Raw genomic sequence first — 9,237 nt, 5'->3', positions numbered from 1 at the left:
AAAGTCACAGGGGGAGCCCACGCACAGCCCAGGCCTCCTGCTCCAGGTCCTCTCCAGCCATAAACTGACCCCCTAGCCCCTTCCAAACCATCTACAGCCTCAAACCACTGACGTGCGGTTCAGCACCCATCTCCAGAGCGCAGGATGCACGTGGCTTCCCGGCACCCTTCCGTGGCCGCTCCCAAAATCACCGTGGAAATGTCGCAGCAAGGAGACAGGGAATCGATTTTTATCCTCTGGGTTGTCTTCCCTCGTAGCCCCTCAGGAGTCCCCACGCAGCAATGCCGTGTGGGCCCTACTGCTCTGAATCCACTTCCCTAGAGGAATCCGCTTTTCTTCAGCGTCTGTGTCTGCAAACCCGGCTCCTCTAACACCCCCCACCAAACGTACCAAGAACCAACAGGGGAAGAAGTTCATTTCTGGCCGAAAAGCCTTTAATCCCTGAGAGCTGTGGCTGATGCAGGAGCAGCTTTTCTCCAAATGGTGATTTCGATACGAGGTCGTTTTACCTGCCGGCCCCCAACATCCCTGACGTGTGGCTCCCAGGGGCCTCCCCGCGGCCAGGCCTGAGAGTGGAGCCCACCCTTGGGCTCATTTTCCACCGCGCTGAATCCAGGCAGCGGTCCCGTCTCACGACAAAGGGTGCTGAGTAATGAGGTGCTGCCACCAGGAAGAGAGGCAGCAGGTCAGACAGATCTGGAGAATGACACTGGCCTTCAAGGGCCCCTCACAAGGGAAATACCATTAAGTAGCAGATCTGAACAGATATACTGTGTTCCACATTCACGCCGTAAGGATGGGGTTTCCTCGAGCCCTAATCAAAGGAACTCTTTCACCTGAGATCACTTGACCAATCAGTGACTCAGTTTCCTTATACTAAAAATGAGGATAACAATACATCACAAGATTGTTTTGAGGAGCACACACGTTACAAAGTGTTTAGAGGCACCTGGGTGGCTCAGTGGGTAAGCATCTGACTTCAGCTTAGGTCATGATCTCATGGTCCTGGGAGAGGGCCGTGTCAGGCTCCTTGCTCAGCGAGGAGTCTGCATGTCCCTCTCCCTCCCTCTTCACTTCCTGCCCTCTCTCTCTCTCTCTCAAATATATAAATAAAATCTTTAAAAAAACCGAAGTTCTTAGAACACGATATGCACATAGTACAGGACACACAAGCACTTGTTAAACAGATAAAAGGGTACAAGAGGTTGGCTTCCCTTCAGATTTCTAATAGGCTCCTGTCTGGGGGTCTCTAGCTCTTAGGAAGTGGGGAGGCCTCAGAAGCCCAAGATTGTAGAGTTCCTCCGAGGCCAAGTTCAGTTTTCTATGCAGGACAGAAAACCTGTAAAACACATCCCAGACTTGCTTCGCTGCCTTCCTAGTAGGGAATCCGTTCCCTCAAGAGTGGTCCAACCTCTCTTCCACTATTTGGGATGTAGAAAACGTTTAGACATTTCTCCATTGGTGCTCATTCCATCCTCATTTTTAACAATCTAGCTGTGTGTTCATCTGGTCTTCTGTTAGTTCCTTTATCCAACAAACATAGAGGACTCACCGTGTCCTAACTGTGACCAAGACATCCAGCATCTCATCCCACAAAGGAAACATATTAGCAAATGTGGCAGCAAAGAGGGATGGGGTAAGGCAGTGACATCTGAATCAAGATCAAACTAACAAGCAGAGCCTGCCATGAAGAACATTCCAGGTATGGGCCCCATAGGCATGAAGGCGGAAATGAATAGATTATGTGCAGACAGCAGGACAGGGGACTAAGGGGACACTGGAAAGGAAGGCTGCGGAGCAGCTGTTGGCATTGGAGGCCTTGCGAAGGACTCTGGAATTCCCTTTGGTTTCAGCCAGAAGCTACATGAAGGTTTAAGCAGGGAATCATCAGATTAGCTTATATTTGTAAAAGATCGCTCCTCTTCCACAGAAGACATGGGGATGGGGTGGGGGTGTCCACGAGCCTAGAAGCTGGAAATGGAAGCAGATGAAGTTTCCAATATCCTGGCCAAGGAGTGAGTCTGTCGCAGTGAGAGTGTCAAGATTTGCAGTTCTAAACTTTTTAGTAAAGTGGCTTATTAAACACACAGCTAACTATTGCCCGGGGTTCCTACTTTTGTAATAAGTTTTTTCTGAAACTCAAAAAGGGGAGAGGGGCTCTCTGCACCACGTGCCAGTCAGGGCGGAACATCATCGTCACATTACAGGGTGTTTTCAGAGCCTGTTATCCTTTTAGTACGACATCCCTCCCACCCCGAGACAACACCGTGCCTCTTTCCGCCAACAGAAGTTGAGTTTTTCCCTTTCCCTCTTCCTTCTTTCGAGGGCAGAGCTCAGGGCTTCTCCAGAGATTCCATCCTAAGTTCATAGATCTCACCGAGCCGACCACATTCCCCTCCCTGTGGGCGCCAGGAAACACTGTAAACATCTGTATCTGCACCTGAACATGGGACCTTGGATCCCAGCTACAGTTACTTGTGCTGTGGTAACAAGGACATCATGTCGCGTTTCAGGACATTTTCGTATATAAGGCCTCGGGTCGGGATGCTCAGGGTAGGAAAAGGGTGGGTTCACCCCTGGGCAGAGTGGCATACCTTCTCTCTCCTCCTGGCCTTTGCCCAAGTTGGAGATGCCCTGTTCCTTCCTCTTCACCTGAGTAATCATTATCTCTGCTTCCAGAAGCAGCTCAGGGGGCCACCTCCATCCGAGGGGCCACCTCCTCCCCAACCCCGCTGGACCAGGTGACCCTCCCCAGAATTCCATATAAATCCCTGTTAACGTTGATCCCACTGCTTCCCAGAGGCTCTTTCTCCTTGTCTTTACTTTGTCTCTCCTGCTGGACCCCAGGAGACAGGTCTCACTCATCATTTTATCCCAGCAGGGTTCAGTATGTTGCTGAATTAACACATGGCATGTCCCGCACATCGCTGGCAGCTGGATGAACTGGAACACAGTGTGGCAGCATGTACTGAAGCAGGGGTTCTCAGAGCACCAGGGGATTCAGTCGGTGAAGCATCTGCCTTCGGCTCAGGTCATGATCCTAAGGTCCTGGGATCCAGGCCTGCACCGGGATCCCTACTCAACAGCGAGTTGGCTTCCTCTCCCTCTGCTTCTCCCCTCCCTCTCAAATAAATACATAAAATCTTTTCAAAAAATAAATTTTAAATAAATTTTAAAAAAATTAAGCAGTTGTTCTCAGCTGCAGGTGATTTGGCTCCCCAGGGGACATATGGCAATGCCTGGAGAAACGTTTGGTTGATGTAATTGGAGGAAAGGGCGCCACTGGGCATTTGGTGGGGAGAGGCCAAATGGAGGTGGCCAACATCTGGCCATGCACAAGACAGGCCTCAGCAAAACATCACCCAGTCCACGAGGTCGACAGGGGAGACCCGCATCTAATCTAGGACCTGGAAAACCTTTTCCTAGGTTTACATGATCAAGGGAAATGTATCTGTCCATCAAAACCACAGGAATGTCTAAAGCAGCTTATCCTCGGAAGCCCCAAACTGGATGCCATGTAAAAGACCATTAACAGGAGAACGGATAACTGACTACAGTACCTACGTGATGGAAGACAACAGACGATAACGAAATTGAAGATGCCACATACGCGACAACAAGAAGGAATCCACAGATGTCCTGAGGAACCGAACCACCAGTGCAAGGTAACAGGCAAACTTGATCGCTGGTGATGGAAGAGAAGCAGGGGGCAGAAAGTGACTGACTGGGAAGGAGCAGGAAAGAACCTCTGGTGTGTTCAGAATGTTCCTGATCCTCATCTGGGTAGTAGTTACACACAGCGTGCCGCATGCTAGGACTCATGTGCTGTGTGTGTGTATTACACCTCAGCAAGCTTTACCAAAGGCAACGGTCCTCTAAGAGCCCCGGCGGGCAGGATTCACACACTGGAGCAGGTCCTCCGAGCATGACTTTCTAAGGATTTCTGTGCACAGCCGGCAGGAGCATTGTAGATATGTTTATGGAGACCTATTTCACCACAGACACCAAAACCCTTACAGTGGGTCCTTGATTCAATTCTGCTTCGGTCATTTTCTGCTAAGGATTGTGCTACAGATGTGCACACAGACTTAGGTTTCAAGAATATTTATCACAGCAGAACAAATACAAGAGGGAGGCAGCAACAACACGGACCCAGAGGAAACTGTGTGATACCGCGGACTCATTAAAATCGACATTTAAAAATGTAAATGGAAAACGACTACAATATATTAATTACAATTAAAGAGCAGGTCACCCAACAAGCTGACACCTAAGATATATGAAGAATATACTCAATATGATTAACTATGATTAGCTAAGGTCATGAGGGTTTATGGGATTTCTTAAAATTTTATCATTTTCCCCTAAAATGTACATATATTACTTATTAATAAGAAAAAATACACAATCACACTTCTTAAAAATAAAGGTGAGTTTTCAACTCTAAAACTGAGTACCAGGGGCGCCTGGGTGGTTCAGTGGGTTAAAGCCTCTGCCTTCGGCTCAGGTCATGATCTCAGGGTCCTGGGATCGAGCCCCGCATCGGGCTCTCTGCTCAGCAGGGAGTCTGCTTCCTCGTCCCTCTCTCTGCCTGCCTCTCTGCCTACTTGTGATCTCTATCTGTCAAATAAAATAAATATAATCTTTAAATAAATAAAATAAAACTGAGTACCAGACCCCACACAACTCCCAGATTCCCCATGGATTCAGAGCCCTGCTGCCTGCAGAAGCGCTCTATCGACGCTCATCACAGTGGCTGAGACAGATTAAATAAAGAGATAACATTGCAGATTTCCTGTCTCTTATCCGACTGTGCAGATTGGTTAAACAAATCCAAATCCATACATGCATTAGATCTCACTGAACTGCGTACGCCCTGAGAAAAAGACCCTGTAAAGCAATTCCCTGTAAAAATACGAAAGTATTTCTGACAGCAAAAGTTTTCAGATTGCTGTAACGAAAAAAAAAAACTAAAAAGGCACGACCTTCCCTGATTAATAAAGTCTCCCTCGAGAGAAGGCTACCACTTCCCCAGGTAATCTCATCGCCTCAGACGAATCCATGTTTCTCTGTGAAGTGGAGGTGATGGCAGCTCTCTCGGAGTACTCACAAAGGTTTGGCGTGATTATGAAACGGAACATTATGACCGGGGCCCGCTGGTTGTGGTCACCGTCATGCCCACAGCCTGAACACCACCTCCCTCCAGGAAGCTCCCTTCTCTGAATTCTGTGTGGTAGGGGCACGTGGCTGACTATTAGGGAGCACTGCATAAGGCGTACCCTGTCGCTCGCCCAGACGCACAGCTCCTCCCGGAGCCACCGAATGCCATACAGAGCTAAAGCTGGGAGCAGTGGCTCACCGTGGACACCAATGATGAGGGCTCAGGTACCTCAGCTCACAAACCCATTACAAGCATATACATTTAACTCTAGCTTTAAGATGTTTCTCCTCTTACTTCTCAGTCAAAAAAGACTTTAAGCTGAGTAAACCAACAACAAACCCTAAGATAAAACATTTAACCATGTTAACTTCCTAAGGCCTACAGTCGTCTTCAGCTTCTCAAGGTCACACCTCCCTGCTGAATGATTACCGAGGGTTGCTGACACGGTACACAGAAAAAAAAAACTCTTAGGATGTCCAGCCTCTAAGAGAAAAAGCAAACAGCTCAGAATGCAGCCAGCCATGGCAAAGGAACCACCGACAAAGCCAAACACAGAGGGGCCCCTGAGCATCTGGGAAATCTGCCTGTTCCTTTGCCTCCTCAGAGGAAACGAGTCACAAGACTGCTCAGAATGGGAAATGAGAAGGGCAGAAGCCCAGAAACCAGCGCGTCCTGAATTTCGTGCTGCTTCCAAGGAGTGAGCCCGCCTGCTGTGCTGCTGTGTCAGTTATTTACACAGTGGGCAGGTGAGGCTGACAGCTTGAAGGGGTTATTTTAGAGGGAGAGCTGTAAGTCTGATCAGGAGAAGGTTCTGGACCCTGGGGTCCCAGCACGCATCTCCAGCTTCCAAGCTGACCCTCCCTTCAGACAGGGTTTAAGAGGCAGCAGGGCAAGCATGGTCTTTGTATTTAAATCACCTCAAGGGGGCCCATATCTCCAGGCACAACCAGAAGCCAGGGAGGAGAGGGAAGGGGGAGAGGGAGAGGGTACCTCCACTCCTATCTGCTGGCTGCACTTCTGGAGCGCCTGATCCAGGAAGCTAAATGTGTGGACAGAACAGAAGGAAGAATCTGGGAAGACTGGAAGACTAGAAGAGCTGTTCGTGGACTAGTCTCAACCTGAACCACAGAAACACCTCTGCCTCCCTGCCCTCCTCCCCTCGGCTGGGCACCAGGTGCCTCCCTACTGCACTCCAGATGCAGATCCAAGCTCAGGGGTGCCCAGTGCCAATGCCTCTCTCCGGCGCAAGGACTCTAGGGCATCAGCGGGACTCCTAGACAGCACCTGTGATCTCTAATTTAAAACCAAAACCAAAATCCCCAACCAGCCCAATCCAGCACAAGCAATACATATTTATGTGTAAGACACCTATGCACACATACACATTCACTTATCTACACACACACACACACACACACACACGCTTTTGCAGCAGAAGGCAGGCATGAAACCTGTTCCCTAAGTCCTTTGCTTTCCTCATCTGCTTCTAGCAGCAACAGCCATTTCTGCTATGGATTTTCCTATTCGAGGGTTGATCACAGATCCAAATGCCACCATCCTGTTTGCCACCCTTTCCTACCCCACCGGCCCGCTGACGTCTGTCAGTGAACCAGGGAACAAAGATGGAAGACAGGCCCAAGCTGCCTTCCTAAAGTGGGGTTATATTTGACACTTTAATAAACCTCAGAGCCTGAGCCTCTCTGCTCTCAGACTGGCCAGGGTGCAGCTCTCACTCTTACCAAACCCGTCCATCTCTCCTCCCCCCACCGCGGGGCACAAGGGTTTTCTCTGCCCGGCATCTATTTCCAGGCCCCATAAATCATATCCCATTGTTCCAGGCCATCTGAACTCATGCTTAATAAACCATCCACCTCACCCTTCCGCCACCACCCCGAATTTCCCACAGGGAAAGACTGTTTCAAGAAGAAAAGGAAATTCTTCATTAGGGCTGGATTTTAAAAGCAAGCTTCCACAAAAAACCAGAAAACAAAATTGGGTATAAATACCATCCAATAACCACTAAATGTCTTTGGTTAAAGCACCTGCCTGCCTGTGATTCTCAGGTCCAGATGTGAGCTCAGTGAACATCCAAAGGAAGCAGAATTTGAACCTGATGCTAAATGACAAATGATCCTGAACTTCATGATCATTTAAGTGCCACAGTGGCTAGACTAAATTGCTCTGATGCAGAATTTCTCGCAAGTATAGGTTACTGAGAAACATAATATTGCTTGAAAATGTATTTAGGTGCGCTCATCCTTCTCAGACCAACACTCATGGGCTCTTAGTCATAACCAGGCTTAAGCTAACATGATTCCCCTATTTTCCCCAGAGAGGGAGGGAAACAAGAGGACATGTCTCTCATGTTCCAAGATCAAAAACTGGATCACAGCACTCACAGCATCAAGTCTGCCAAACCAGAGCTCTGGGTACGTACAATTCTTAAAGAGCTAATTGAATGGAAAACAGCCATCTGGGGCTGGAAACCCTTATGACATTCTGGGAAATGTATGGGCTTTAAAAGGATTATGCAGGGTGATGGGACTTTCAAAATTCCCAAACTCTGAACTGAAGCCTAAATGAGAATATGTTAAATTCACCCATTCCAAAACACAGCACAGTTGACTCGGACCCTAGAGCCCAGCTGTAGCTCAGGGTGTCCACACTGCAGCCTGTCTGTGGGAGGTCTGCAGACCACTCCCTGCTGAGAGAGTCCAGCCAACCCAATCAGCCTACCAGCAGGCTGTGGCACAAGGTCCAGATCCTAGCCCAGGCACCAGCCAGGGTTCCCTTTGGCCTGCCCTCTTATGGTTGAACAACAATCATGGAGAGCCACAGGGAGAGCGGCATTGGGTCCAGTATGGCCACTCCCTGGTCCTCCACAACACTGGTTGCACACTCTTCAACACAAGAAAATGGTGTGCAGAAACAAGGGCCTGCCACAGTAGGCTGTCGAGCAAGGAACAGAAAGCATCAGGGGACAGGTGGGACTGCTGGCTGGTCTCCACCTCTCCCAGAGGGCAGAGGCTGCAGAGCTTCTGCAGGCTAAGCAGAGACGTGTCAGAATTACCTTCCCAAAAAGTAGGCAGTAAAAGAGGATTTCAAGCAGCCACAACCACCAGCAGGCCTGCGACCTCCAGATATCAGGGGCTTGACCATGACCGTGTCGGTAAGCAGAACACACAAGTGCCTTCTGGAGCGAGAGAAGACAGCTTAACGCTGATAACTGGTCCTCTCACTCTTCTCTGCTCTCACCAAGTGATCCTGAAAGGGATGGACAAAGTTGGTCAGATTCACTGGAGAAAACACGAGCCAGTGAAGACGTCCCGGCTCGCACTAGGCCTCCCTCCAAAGGCTGGCTGCCCCACCCCTGGCACCTGGGTAACGCTGCTCTGGGGCCATCCACACAAAACGATTTACGTACCCCCCACCCGCAACAAACACACACAGACACAGACACACACACACACACACACACACACACACACACACAAGCTGCATCGGGCTTTAGGAACCTAACTCAAACGCACCCCTAACAACAACCCCACAGGTGTGACTGGGTTGGACACTCCCAGCAAGGGAGGGAAGGCCCTCCCCTTGGGTCCTTGCCAGCGGCAGGGTGCCACCTGGGCCTCCGCCTCATCCTCTCCATCCGCGAAGAAGTCGGAGCGGCCCCCACCATCCACCACCACGCAACCAGATTCTCGCACTTCAAATCCCCGCTGCCAGGGCCCCATCTGTGTGCTGACCGAAAAGCCGCCCTCAAGCAGCCAGCCCGGGGAGCATCCGGAGTTCTCCCAGCCCCGCGCTCACGCCTCCCCAGGCAGCCCCCGCACCCGCGGGCCGCGCCTTACCGCCAGTGTCCACGAAGCGCGGGGGCGGGCGGTACCGCAGCGTGGCACTCCAACCCGCGCTGCCTCGTCCTCGTCGGACTCCTGCCCTTCGGGGGCGTCGGGAGGCAGCAGGGGGCCGGGGCCCTTGTGTTTGGCGTCCGAGGAGGCGGCGGAGGAGGAGCGCGAGGCGGCGGACGTGGAGCGCGAGGCGGCGGACGTGCTGTAGAAGGCGTTCCCGCCGCT

This window comes from Mustela nivalis (genome assembly GCF_964662115.1).
Source record: "Mustela nivalis genome assembly, contig: HAP1_SCAFFOLD_211, whole genome shotgun sequence".
Classification (NCBI taxonomy): Eukaryota; Metazoa; Chordata; class Mammalia; order Carnivora; family Mustelidae; genus Mustela; species Mustela nivalis.
This window is presented reverse-complemented; position numbering follows the sequence as displayed.